Source organism: Phocoena sinus, chromosome 7, assembly GCF_008692025.1.
Source record: "Phocoena sinus isolate mPhoSin1 chromosome 7, mPhoSin1.pri, whole genome shotgun sequence".
NCBI lineage: Eukaryota > Metazoa > Chordata > Mammalia > Artiodactyla > Phocoenidae > Phocoena > Phocoena sinus.
Window position 1 is genome coordinate 62821190 of NC_045769.1, and position 14119 is coordinate 62835308.

General features: G+C 41.2%; 1 protein-coding gene across 1 annotated transcript in view; it reads right to left on the reverse strand.

Moving 5' to 3' along the window:
- Positions 1-14119, reverse strand: part of MYO3B (myosin IIIB) — a 428930-nt gene that overhangs the window by 181059 nt on the left and 233752 nt on the right. The gene's annotated exons all lie outside the window — the stretch shown is intronic.

Below are 14119 nucleotides of genomic sequence, written 5' to 3' on the forward strand. Positions count from 1 at the left end.
TTAAAAATAAAAGGTACATTCACTGTCACATTTAGGAGCTATGAAAAAAGTATTAAAATGTGTTGAGGAAAGATAGTGGATCTGATTCATAACAGATACTTTCCCAATATTAGAGCCATTATTACAACTCATTAGTGAACGTTATTTTAGTTTTTGTCTTTCAAGGACACAGCAGCAACAGGGTCCCTAGAGCTAGGAAAGCATGAAGAACTTTTGGAAATGGATTTAAGATCCACACTGGAAGACTGCCCTGGAAAAGAAAGACTCAGGGAGAAAATTTTCTGATGAGCAATGCCTCAGTAAGTCCCACTTGACTCTTGACCCTCAAGATGCTTTTCGCAAAAAAGCATCTTACTGGTTTCAGAAGCCCTGTACAGGAGAGCCATCTCTTGGTATTTCTGCAGTAAAGATGCTTATGGAATTTCATACCTAGTATTCCCCATGCTTTTTGACCATAGAAATCTCTTCTTTACCTCACATTTCATCACATCCCACAAACCTAGAGTTTCATGAAACACGCTTGGGACAACACTGCTCTTGATACTGATGATATGGGACCTTTCTATCTCTGCAAAGAGAGCCAAGGGAACTTTCCACAAGCTTGTGCTGGAACTCTGCAAATCCAGAACACTGACTTTTCTCACATACTGGGAAATAGGCTGAAGTCTGAATGCAGTAAAATATTATTTTATGAAGAAAAGAATTTATTTTCTTTGGAAGGACCAGCAAGAAGGGCTCTTTGGCATTTCTGCAAATCTCTTTGAGAGCAGGAATGAGGCACATCTGTGGCTAGGGCAGCGATTCTCTGTAGCCACCACGTTATTCAACATGGTAGGTGCAGAACACATGAAATGTGGTTAGTCCAAACTAGATGTGCCGTAAGTAAAAAATATACACCAGATTTCAAAGACTTAGTTTAAAAAAAGAAAAAAGGTACGATATCTCAATAATGTTTATATTGATTACTTGTTGAATGATAATATTTTTGATATGTTGAGTAAAGATATATTAGTAAAAGTAATGTTGTCTGTGCTGTAGACTAAATGTTTGTGTTCCCCAACCCCTACAAATTCATATGCTAAATCTTAACCCCCAATGTGATGGTATTCGGAGGTAAGGCCTTTGGGAGTTAAGTGATTCATGAAGGCAGAGCCCTTATCAATGGGATTAGTGTCCTAATAAAAGAGACCCCTGAGAGCTCCCTCGCCCCTTCTGCCATCTGAGGACACAGTGAAAAGACAGCCAACTATGGACCAGGAAATGGTCCCTCACCAGGCATCAATTCTGTTGGTGCCTTGATCTTGAACTTCCCAGCCTCCAGAACGGTGAGAAATAAATTTCTGTTGTTTACTAGCCACGCAGTCTGTGGTATTGTGTTATAGCAGCCCAATGGTCTAAGACAACCTGCTTCTTTTTACTTTTGAAAATGTGATGAATAGAACATTTTATATTACACTGGACAGCATGGTGCAATAGACCAATGAACAACAGAGAGCCAGTGACAGCTCTCAAACCACAGTAACTCCAGACTGAAAGTTTGGCCTAGGGATTACTAGAGGTTGGTCTGTTTGACCTTAAGCTTCCTTCTACTTGAGAGGTTCTTCACGCAAAGCCCTCACTTTGCAGATGGGAAGCTAGTTCAGAAAACTGAATTAAACCCGTTGGGTGCAAAGTACCAACCCAGGTCAAACTCAGCCTGTCTCCTGACTTATAGCCCAGGGTTCTTTATTCCACCACAGTTGACTGGGTGGAAGAAACTGCACGTAGACGTTTTAAAAGAAAGAAACATTCAAGCTGCTTACATTTGAACCAAAAGACAAATAAGCAAAAAACCCCCCAGCACCTGGGGAATACAAACTCAAAACCTACAGGCATTCAGGGATTCGAAAAAACAAACCAAAACAAGAATTTCAAGAGATGAATGATCTCTTGCCTCACAACCACACCACACATACACTTTGTCCTCAACAAGCCTAGCAAAGAAAATCAAAGATTCTTCCAGACAAGGGCTGAAAACCATTAACAAAGGGAGATGCGGGAAGGTGTGAAGTTTCTTCCTGGAAGGTCCAGCAGTTGCCAGGACCCTCTGCCTTCCCCTCCAGCCTGTCAAAGGGCAGAAGGGGACACTGCTCCCCATGGCAGCAGAGGTCTCTTGGCTGGTCCTCCCAGTTGGCTGTGGCAGTAATAGAAGGGAGTGCGACCACACGGGCACCCAGAGTCCCCAGGGCGCCCACGTTTCTGAGTAAGTACATGGATCTCGGGCTTCCCAGCAAAGTACTTACAGCACGTGCGTGTGCTGTTTGCTTCTGGGAAAGCCCACCCTGTCCACTCCACCAGGAAGGGGGCCGGCAATCAAGCTCAAATGCTAGAGATGTAGCTGCGGTTCTATCTGAGCTTCTCTGGCATCTGAGTCCTAATAGGGCTTCACGCGTGTCTCCCCAGATTCAGAATATGGAGTTCTAGGTGGAGCTCTGGATTTCACAACTTGTTGAAATAAACCTCTCATGCTGGTGGGCTCCCAGCCAGCACCATAAATAAGGATGACCCAAATACATTTCAAGTGCTCTCAAGACCACAAGGAAATTCCGTTCACAAAGTACACTCCCTGCCTGAAAAGACAGACTCTCCTGAGCACCTCGTATGTGCCAGGCGCCTCTCAGGAGCTAGAAAGAGAATCTTACTGAATGGACAAAATCCTGTCCTCATGGAACTTACACCCCAGTGGCGCCAGGGATTTCACCCAACCCAGACCAAGAGCTTCCTGGAAGAGGTGATGCTAGGGCTGAGTTTTGGAGGAAGAAAAAAGGATTAGGAGGCAGGGAAGGGGCAGGGTTGGAAGGTGTGGTGATGAGGGTGGGAGTGGGGGACAGAAGTAATCTCAGAGCAGAATTCACATGTTGTAATGGCATGGAACAGTGAAGTACTGTGAACAGTCGTGACTGTATTTTCTGTATATAAATGAAATAGAAGACATGGTCCTTGTTCTCATGGAGCTTACAGTCTTCCCAAGTAGACAAGCTGGTTGCATGAGGCACAGCTGCGCAGCTGGGTAGCCCGAAGTACTGAACTGCACAGCTCTGATGGTAGGTTGTTGGAGATGAGGCGCCCATGTGATTAACATTTGCTATTTTGCTCTGTTCCTGAGACAAGAATCTGACTCTCACCCACTCTGGGCTGGTGCTGGGAGGAATCCTCAGCTAGTGATGGAATCTGCCAGCCTCCCAGGGTCACACCTACAGAAAGCTTTGTGGTTCTCTGCTGTGCCTCGAGCATGAAATCAGCAAAATGAGGCATCTCAGTTCACTGGGGATAAACAAGAAACGGTTCCACTTTTTCCTGTAACTTCCCCACCCCTGCTGACCCCTCACCTTTCTGTGAGGATGGCAGCTCCATTAACTATATTTAAGCCCATTTCACAGATTTTCAGATATTTTCTGTTATTAAAGGTTACTTTTGGTTTTGAAGATTCTTTCTTATTTATTTTTAACCTTTAATATCATCTCAAGTCAAAGCTCTTTTTCCCACTGTTCCTTTCCCTCCAGGCTGGATTGATACCATCATGGCCTGAAGCAGTCTTCTCTCTCACCCCTCTGCTCTGGGCTAGCTGCTCTGGCGTGGGATGGGGAGGAAGGAAAAAGGCGAGGGCCGAGCTCTTTCTCAGACTGGGTGAGGCTGCAAACCCTCTCTGGCTGGACACAACAGTCCCTGGGCTTTATGGGGAAAGGCGGTGGCCCCATATGGCCCCCTGGTAAGGGGGCTCATATGGAACAGCTCCCTCAGCAATTAGGGATCTGTTAGGGGCTGAACTGTAGTCCCCCCTTCCCTGACCATATTCATATGTTGAAGTCCTAATGCCCAGTACCTCAGAAGGTGACCATATTTGGAGATAGGACCCGGTTCTCTCTAGTTAGTCTTTAACACCCTGTTCAAGTTTTTCTTTCTTACTCTGAAGCTGTTCCCTTCAGGAGCCCATCATCGTTTATCCACCCTGCTTCTCTCCCTCTGCCCTGAGTCCTTTCCTCCCCATCCTGTTCACTTACTCATCCCACTTCCACCTCCCTCTCCTTTCCAGGGCTGCAGACCCTGGCGTAGAATGCCTCATTACACCAGGCTTTACATTTAATTTTTCTCTAGTCTCCTATTTAAAAAAAAAAAAAAATCTCTTCCAAGAAACCTTTCTTAGTTAAAAGAACTTTCTCCACATTGAACCATGATGTTTCCATGACTTTTCCTTCTACTGGTAGTCTTACTTGTATAGATACAGTGCTTATATTGCCCCCATTTATTGATTTACATGCCTGTTGTGCATCCCTTAAACATTTTAGGATTTGGCTCTGTTTATCTGTCACTGACTATTCTGACTGGGATTTTCTTTTATTCCTTCTAGAAGGCACCAGATCTAGAAGGATGATAAATACGTATTGTTTGTTGACTGAGATGCACTCCCAAATTAGAAGAAAGAGGCAGGCCTCTGTACAAGGAGGAACTGACTTGCCAGGCTCCCTGACAGAGCTGGCTCATTCACGCCTCTCCCTTTCAGGAAGAGCAGAGCACTGTCCATGTCTGTGACCTGGAACTTTGTCACTTAGAGTCAGCTCATCTTGCCAGACTCATGTGCTGAACTGCCAGGATGCAGGAGCAGCCATCAGTGGAAAATGAAAACTCTTAGAGATGGTTAAGAGCTTAATGCCGTTCATTTGGGGAGTTACAGAATCAGGACCACAGCATCCACAGCAAGGATTTCAGCAGTGAAGGTGTTACTGAGCTTTGCAGCTACAGGGTGGGGACTCGTCTTGCCTCCACTCCCCATCCAAATAAAAAGGGGAACCAACGGAAGTCAAGGCAGAGAAAATTTACTGTTGATTTTTACTGCAAATCAAATTCCAAGGGAGAAACCTGAGAGTCCTCAGACAGAAGAGGGCAACAGAGACAAAATTCATTTCCAGATTCTGAAGCAAAACCAGACTTTGAGGCTCAGAGAATATCCCCTCCGTGGTATTCTTGTTTTCTCTAGTTTCTCCCAAGTTCCTAACTCCTTTAAAACCCCACACTCCTATTTGGACGTCAGAATTCATGATTCAAAGACAGAAATGGATTTTTCAAGTTCCTTTTGAAACCCCCTCTTCTCTTTCCTCCCCTGAGCCTTTTGAACTCTTCTCTGGTTTACTTGTAGCAAGTGGAACATTCCCCCAACAGGAAAATAGGCCATGAAACCTTCTTATAACATCTTTCCTTTTAATGTTTTTCTACATCCACCATTCAGTTTGAAAGCTCCCAGCTGAAGGGTTGGAAAGCAGTGTTGCTGCCACATCAAATTTTCACATATAAAGTCTTCAGAGAATCTCCTATTAATAGGAAGGATCACAAAGAAAATTTTGACATGTCTGAAGTGGTCAAAGAGTGGTCACAAAAGCAGAGAGGGGAACAGAGAGGATCCGTCCTGACTGCAGCTGCCTCCGTTTACCTGATGGTCACTGGGCATCTCAGAACGAGAACACACCCTTCAGGCAGAGATGTTTCCACCACCAGGCGCAGCTGGGCGCCCACAGAAATGGCTGCTGGGAAGGGAGCTGCAGCACCCTGGGAGAAGCTGACCACCCTGGACCCAAGAGCTCATGCTCCACGTTTTCCACCCTTTTCAGTGTTTGGGGATGTAGAACGTGAACAGGAAGGTGCGAACAGGAAACTTGAAGATGCCAACTGGATAACTCTCTCTGATTTTATATTACAGTTTTACACAAACATACTCAGAGGTTAATCCTCTTAACCTTGATAAGAGATTAAACCAAGGGCCAATACTTCTATTTGATATCCACCAACGAAGGGATTGTCACCCGCCCAGCAGTCCAGGAGAGGAGGCTGACTTTTTTCAAGGAATGTCAGCTGGAGGCTCTCTGACGCCTGTGTTTGAAAGCAAAGGAGAGCAGGAGTCTGGCTACCAGGACACTTGAACTTAACTGGACAGGACATCTTAGATAAAGAAATTTTAAGTTTTTCTTTGCATTTTATGATTCTTCTCTATCCTTCGGGGAAAAGAAGTATTATTGTGAAATAGATTGCACGTGTATAAAAGTGTACAAAATATAAATGTACAGCACAACGAATATTACAAAGCAAAATCCACACAGCCACCACCAAGACCAGGAGCTAAAGCATTGCCAACATCCCTTAGGGGCCTCTCCTCTTGAAATCGAGGAGCCCAACCCTGGACCTCTTTTTAAAGTTTGGGGTTAACAGCTTCCAAGGTTTCCCAACTTTGACCTTTCTCCGTCCTCTCTGTAGTTCATCCCCTAAAAGAAATTTGTAAAGTAATTGTCCATAATATGTATGCTCACTGAACTAGTGCCCTGTTTAAGTATTTAAGGGTTTGAAGTAGGATAAATAAAAATTTAAAAAACCAAGAAAATAGTTTCTCATGCGCTGAAAATATTAGCATATTCTTTTCTAAAATGCTAGGATGCATGGGACCTTGCTGCCAGCCACAATGCTGAGATGGACAGCTACATCGCCCTTCCTAAAGGGTAAGTGCTGGAAACAAGTATTTGCATTATTAGCAAATATAATACAACCTACTTCTGTCCAGGTTTTCCCACTTGCAAAGGCTGTAATACAGGGACTTCCCTGGTGGTGTAGCAGTTAAGAATCCGCCTGCCAATGCAAGGTTCACGGGTTTGAGCCCTGGTCCGGGAAGATCTCACATGCCACGGACCAACTAAGCCCATGCACCACAACTACTGAGCCTGTGCTCTATAGCCCGTAAGCCACAACTACTGAAGCCTGCATGCCTAGAGCCCGTGCTCCGCAACAAAGAGAAGCCACCGCAATGAGAAGCCTGCACACAGCAACGAAGAGTAGCCCCTGCTCACCACAACTAGGGAAAGCCCATGCACAGCAATGAAGACCCAACGCAGCCAAAAATAAATAAATTAATTAATAATAATAATAAAAAGGCTATAATATAATAAAACCGGAAAATATAGAATGTGGAGCTTTTAACCTTTAGAAGCTTAATTAATATTCTGACCTTCAACATAGGACACACAGTCTCTTTAAAACTGAAGTCTGAAAGCAAATACCGTCATAAGGAGAGAAATTAGTGCCCAATTCTAGATGGAAAGTGATGGTAAAACAAAGTTCCAGTTGGACAAGTCTCTTAGATAGCCTCATCCACCAGAGGGCAGAGAGCAGAAGCAAGAAGAACTACAATCCTGCAGCCTGTGGAACAAAAACCACATTCACAGAAAGACAGACAAGATGAAAGGCAGAGGGCTATATACCAGATGAAGGAACAAGAAAAAACTCCAGAAAAACAACTAGACAAGATGAAAGGCAGAGGGCTATGTACCAGATGAAGGAACAAGAAAAAACCCCAGAAAAACAACTAAATGAAGTGGAGATAGGCAACCATCCAAAAAAGGAATTCAGAATAATGATAGTGAAGATGATCCAGGACCTTGGAAAAAGAATGGAGGCAAAGATCAAGAAGATGCAAGAAATATTTAACAAAGACCTAGAAGAATTAAAGAACAAACAAACAGATGAACAATACAATAATTGAAATGAAAACTACACTAGAAGGAATCAATAGCAGAATAACTGAGGCAGAAGAACGGATAAGTGACCTGGAAGACAGAATGGTGGAATTCACTGCTGCAGAACAGAATAAAGAAAAACAGAATGAAAAGAAATGAAGACAGCTTAAGAGACCTCTGGGACAACATTAAACACAATAACATTCGCATTATTGGGGTCTCAGAAGGAGAAGAGAGAGAGAAAGGACCAGACAAAATATTTGAAGGGATTATAGTCAAAAACTTCCCTAACATGGGAAAGGAAATAGCCACCCAAGTCCAGGAAGTGCACAGAGTCCCATACAGGATAAGGAGAATCACGCCAAGACACATAGTAATCAAATTGGCAAAAATTAAAGACAAAGAAAAATTATTGAAAGCAGCAAGGGAAAAATGACAAAAAACATACAAGGGAAGTCCCATAAGGTTAACAGCTGATTTTTCGGCAGAAACTCTACAAGCCAGACGGAGTGGCATGATATACTTAAAGTGATGAAAGGGAAGAACCTACAACCAATATTACTCTACCTGGCAACGAACTCATTCAGATTCGACGGAGAAATCAAAAGCTTTACAGAGAAGCAAAACCTAAGAGAATTCAGCACCACCAAAGCAGCTCTACAACAAATGCTAAAGGAACTTCTCTAGGTCGGAAACACAAGAGAAAAAAAGGACCTACAAAAACAAACCCAAAACAATTAAGAAAATGGTCACAGGAACATACATATCGATAATTACCTTAAACGTGAATGGATTAAATGCTCCAACCAAAAGACACAGGCTTGCTGAATGGATACAAAAACAAGACCCACATATATGCTGTCTATAGGAGACCCACTTCAGACCTAGGGACACATACAGACTGAAAGTGAGGGGATGGAAAAAGATATTCCATGCAAATGGAAATCAAAAGAAACCTGGAGTAGCAACACTCATATCAGATAAAATAGACTTTAAAATAAAGAATGTTACAAGAGACAAGGAAAGACACTACATAATGATCAAGGGATCAATCCAAGAAGAAGATATGACAATTATAAATATATATGCAGCCAACATAGGAGCACCTCAATACATAAGGCAACTGCTAACAGCTATAAAAAAGGAAATCGACAGTAACACAATAATAGTGGGGGACTTTAACACCTCACTTACACCAATGGACAGATCATCCAGACAGAAAATTAATATGGAAACACTAGCTTTAAATGACACAATAGACCAGACAGATTTAGTTGATATTTATAGGACATTCCATCCCAAAACAGCACATTACACTTTCTTCTCAAGTGCACATAGAACATTCTCCAGGATAGATCACATCTTGGGTCACAAATCAAACCTCAGTAAATATAAGAAAACTGAAATCATATCAAGCATCTTTTATGACCACAACGCTATGAGATTAGAAATAAATTACAGGGAAAAATCATTAAAAACACAAACACATGGATGCTAAACAATACGTTACTAAATAACCAAGAGATCATTGAAGAAATCAAAGAGGAAATCAAAAACTATCTAAACTATCTAAACTACCAAATGACAATGAAAACACGACAATCCAAAACCTATGGGATGCAGCAAAAGCAGTTCTAAGAGGGAAGTTTAAAGCAATCCAATCCTACCTCAAGAAACAAGAAAAATCTCAAAACAACAATCTAACCTTACACCTAAAAGAACTAGAGAAAGAAGAAAAAACAAAACACAAAGTTAGCAGAAGCAATGAAATCATAAAGATCAACGCAGAAATAAATGAAAAAGAAACAAAGAAAACAATAGCAAAGATCAATATAACTAAAAGCTGGTTCTTTGAGAAGATACACAAAATTGATAAACCATTAACCAGACCCATCAAGAAAAAGAGGGAGAGGAATCAAATCAATAAAATTAGAAATGAAAAAGGAGAAATTACAACAGACACTGCAGAAATACAAAGCATCCTAAGACACTACTACAAGCAACTCTATGCCAATAAAATGGACAACCTGAAAGAAATAGACAAATACTTAGAAAGGTATAACCTTCCAAGACTGAACCAGGAAGAAATAGAAAATATGAACAGACCAATCACAAGTAATGAAATTGAAACTGTGATTAAAAATCTTCCAACAAACAAAAGTCCAGGACCAGATGGCTTCACAGGTGAATTCTATCAAACATTTAGAGAAGAGCTAACACCCATCCTTCTCAAAGTCCTCCAGAAAATTGCAGAGGAAGGAACACTCCCAAACTCATTCTATGAGGCTACCATCACCCTGATACCAAAACCAGACAAAGATACTACAAAAAAAGAAAATTACAGACCAATATCACGGATGAATATAGATGCAAAAATCCTCAACAAAATACTAGCAAACAGAATCCAACAACAAATTAAAAGGATCATACACCATGATCAAGTGGGATTTACCCCAGGGATTCAAGGATTCTTCAGTATACACAAATCAACCAATGTGATACACTATATTAACAAATTGAAGAATAAAAACCATATGATCATCACAATAGATGCAGAAAAAGCTTTTGACAAAATTCAACACCCATTTATGATAAAAACTCTCCAGAAAGTGGGCATAGAGGGAACCTAGCTCAACATAATAAAGGCCATATATGACAAACCCACAGCAAACATCATTCTCAATGGTGAAAAACTGAAAGCATTTCCTCTAAGATCAGGAACAAGACAAGAATGTCCACTTTCACCACTATTATTCAACATAGTTTTGGAAGTCCTAGCCATGGCAATCAGAGAAGAAAAAGAAATAAAAGGAATACAAATAGGAAAAGAAGACGTAAAACTGTCACTGTTTGCAGATGACATGATACTATACATAGAAAATCCTAAAGATGCCACCAGAAAACTAGCAGAGCTAATCAATGAATTTGGTAAAGTTGCAGCATACAAAATTAATGCACAGAAATCACTTGCATTCCTATACTCTAATGATAAAAAATCTGAAAGAGAAATTAAGGAAACACTCCCATTTACCTTTGCAACAAAATGAATAAAATACCTAGGAATAAACCTACCTAGGGAGACAAAAGACCTGTATGCAGAACACTATAAGACACTGATGAAAGAAATTAGAGATGATACCAACAGATGGAGAGATATACCATGTTCTTGGATTGGAAGAATCAACATTGTGAAAATGACTATACTACCCAAAGCATTCTACAGATTCAATGCAATCCCTATCAAACTACCAATGGCATTTTTTACAGAACTAGGACAAAAAATCTTAAAATTTGTATGGAGACACAAAAGACCCCGAGTAGCCAAAGCAGTCTTGAAGGAAAAAAACCAATCTGGAGGAATCAGACGCCCTGACTTCAGACTACACTACAAAGCTACAGTCATCAAGACAATATGGTAGTGGCACAAAAACAGAAACATACATCAATGGAACAAGATAGAAAGCCCAGAGATAAACCCACGCACCTACGGTCAACTAATCTATGACAAAGGAGGCAAGGATATACAATGGAGAAAGGACAGTCTCTTCAATAAGTGGTGCTGGGAAAACTGGACAGCTACATGTAAAAGAGTTAAATTAGAACACTTCCTAACACCATACACAAAAATAAACTCAAAATGGATTTGAGACCTAAATGTAAGGCCAGACACTATAGAACTCTTAGAGGAAAACATAGGAAGAACACTCTTTGACGTAAATCACAGCAAGATCTTTTTTGATCAACCTCCTAGAGTAACGGAAATAAAACCAAAAATAAACAAATGGGACCTAATGAAACTTAAAGCTTTTGCCCAGCAAAGGAAACCATAAACAAGACGAAAAGACAACCCTCAGAATGGGAGAAAATATTTGCAAACGAATCAATGGACATAGGATTAATCTCCAAAATATATAAACAACTCATCCAGCTCAATATTAAAGAAACAAACAACCCAATCCAAAAATGGGCAGAAGACCTAAATAGACATTTCTCCAAAGAAGACATACAGATGGCCAAGAAGCACATGAAAAGCTGCTCAACATCACTAATTATTAGAGAAATGCAAATCAAAACTACAAGTTATCACCTCACACCAGTTAGAATGGGCATCATCAGAAAATCTACAAACAACAAATGCTGGGGAGGGTGTGGAGAAAAGGGAACCCTCTTGCACTGTTGGTGGGAATGTAAACTGATACAGCCGCTATGGAGAACAGTATGGAGGTTCCTTAAAAACTAAACATAGAATTACCATATGATCCAGCAATCCCACTACTGGGCATATACCCAAAGAAAACCATAATTCAAAAAGACACATGCACCCCAATGTTCATTGCAGCACTATTTACAATAGCCAGGTCATGGAAGCAACCTAAATGTCCATCAACAGACGAATGGAAAAAGAAGATGTGGTACATATATACAATGGAATATTACTCAGCCATAAAAAGGAACGAAATTGGGTCATTTGTTGAGAGGTGGATGGATCTAGAGACTGTCATACAGAATGAAGTCAGAAAGAAAAAAACAAATATCATATATTAATGCATGTATGTGGAACCTAGAAAAATGGTACAGATGAACCGGTTTGCAGGGCAGAAGTTGAGACACAGATGTAGAGAACAAACGTATGGACACCAAGGGTGGAAAGCCGCGGGGGGGTGGGGGTGGGGGTGGGATGAATTGGGTGATTGGGATTGACATGTATACAGTGATGTGTATTAAACTGATGACTAATAAGAACCTGCTGTATAAAAAAATAAATAAAATTAAGTATTTTTAAAAAAAAGTTCCAGTTGCTTTTAGGGCAAAGCCACATTTTCTTTATCTGTATAATCCCCTTTACTGCCTATACAGTGCCTTATTATTAGCAGCTCTTCTATAAATGTTTGTTGATTGAAGGCATTTTTCCATGAATAATTTCAGAAAAAGAAAACAGAATTATGCTTACTAGTTTTGATGTGTATTCGTGGCTTCTTAATTATACTCAAAAATATAGTGGAGAAGAGAAAGTTAAGGATCTCAAAAGAAATTATTATGCATAATATACAACTCAGGAATACAAGGAAGCTTGTCTGGAAAACATGTTTGTTCTAGTCTTAGTTTTCACCTTTGTTTCCTCCAGGTCATGTGGGGTGCAGTTTTAAGGCAAATGTAGAAAGAGTTATAAGACAGGAGGAAAGTTCTTTCAGAGAAAAGCAAAAATAAGAAGGGGAGGCTACCTCTTTGTTCTTCCTCCCTGGCTTTTAGGTTATCAGGGGCAACAGCAGGCTGGCTGCTCAGCCTGACCTCTTGCACAGCGCCACCCAGTGGCCTAGACTGTGAACTTGTTTTTATTTTGCCAAAGGTTGAAAAATTAGAAATTCCGAAGTTGTGAACAGATTTGACAAGTCATTACTCATATTTATGGGAGGGTATAAATGCTAGCTAACAAGTCACTTGGATATATTTTATTTCAAAGAGGACATCTCCTATCAAAAATGGCCGTGTCTTTGCTTCTGCACAAGTTACCTAGTGAGTTGATATACCTGAGTGTCTGGTGAGGGAGCCACAGCTGTGCCCACAGCTGCCCACTCTCCCAGAAGTTGATAATGAATCAAATCCTGGCTGTGCCCAATGGAGGTCTGGAGAAGAAGCTGGAGGGCAGCCTTCTGATGGGCACTCTACTATTTTCATTTAAAGGAGCATGTTTGAAAAAAGTTAAGAACATGGTTTCAAAGTAAAGATGAAAAAAACGTTGTAGATTATGACTTTTTTCTTAAGCAAGCACTTCATTCCTCTGCACGCTGGTAAAATTCAGGCCTGGCAACCACACTCTTTTAGCTTGCAGAGGCCCCATGCCAGACACACTGCCAATAATTTCACGAGGGATGTGGAAAGAAAAAGAAATTATGAACAATGATACAGAGGTTTCTCTGCCTCCTTTCTTAAAAGCATATCTGCAGCTGTTTCCAGGCATAGCCTCAAAAACATAAAGCCCTTGAGAGGAGCGCTATGGGAAGATTGAGTCTGCTGCCCAGCCAAAGGCAGAAGAATCCCAGAGAAATCAAAGGAGCTTGACCCAATTAGAATCTACTTGGTGAAACAGCAAAGACCAGGATGCTCCATTTTTTGGCTCTAGCTTCCTGCTCCTGCATGAGGACTGACCGAGCAACTACACAGAGGCTGACTGTAAGTAGACAAAGGCTGTGTATATAGGCCAGAGACAGACCTGTTCCAAGTAGGTTAGGAGAGCAGTGGGCTGGGGTCGATGACTAGGTGGGAAGTTGGACCAGCTGACCTCTGAGGACCCCATGATTGGATGACTTTGATTGGCCCCAGTCCCATTACTTGAAATAATACATAAATAGAAATAATCTTCCCAATAATTCTAGGTAAACTGAGATCATCCTAGAGTGTTTAGCATAAACTGATAATAACATCTGCTTTATTTATTTATTTTTTATTGGATGCACTGTGTGTCTTGCAGGATCTTAGTTCCCTGACCTGGGATCGACCCTGTGCCGTCTGCAGTGGAAGTGTGGAGTCCTAACCACGGGACTGCCAGGGAATTCCCAAAATACGTTTTTATAAATGGAAGAATGAAG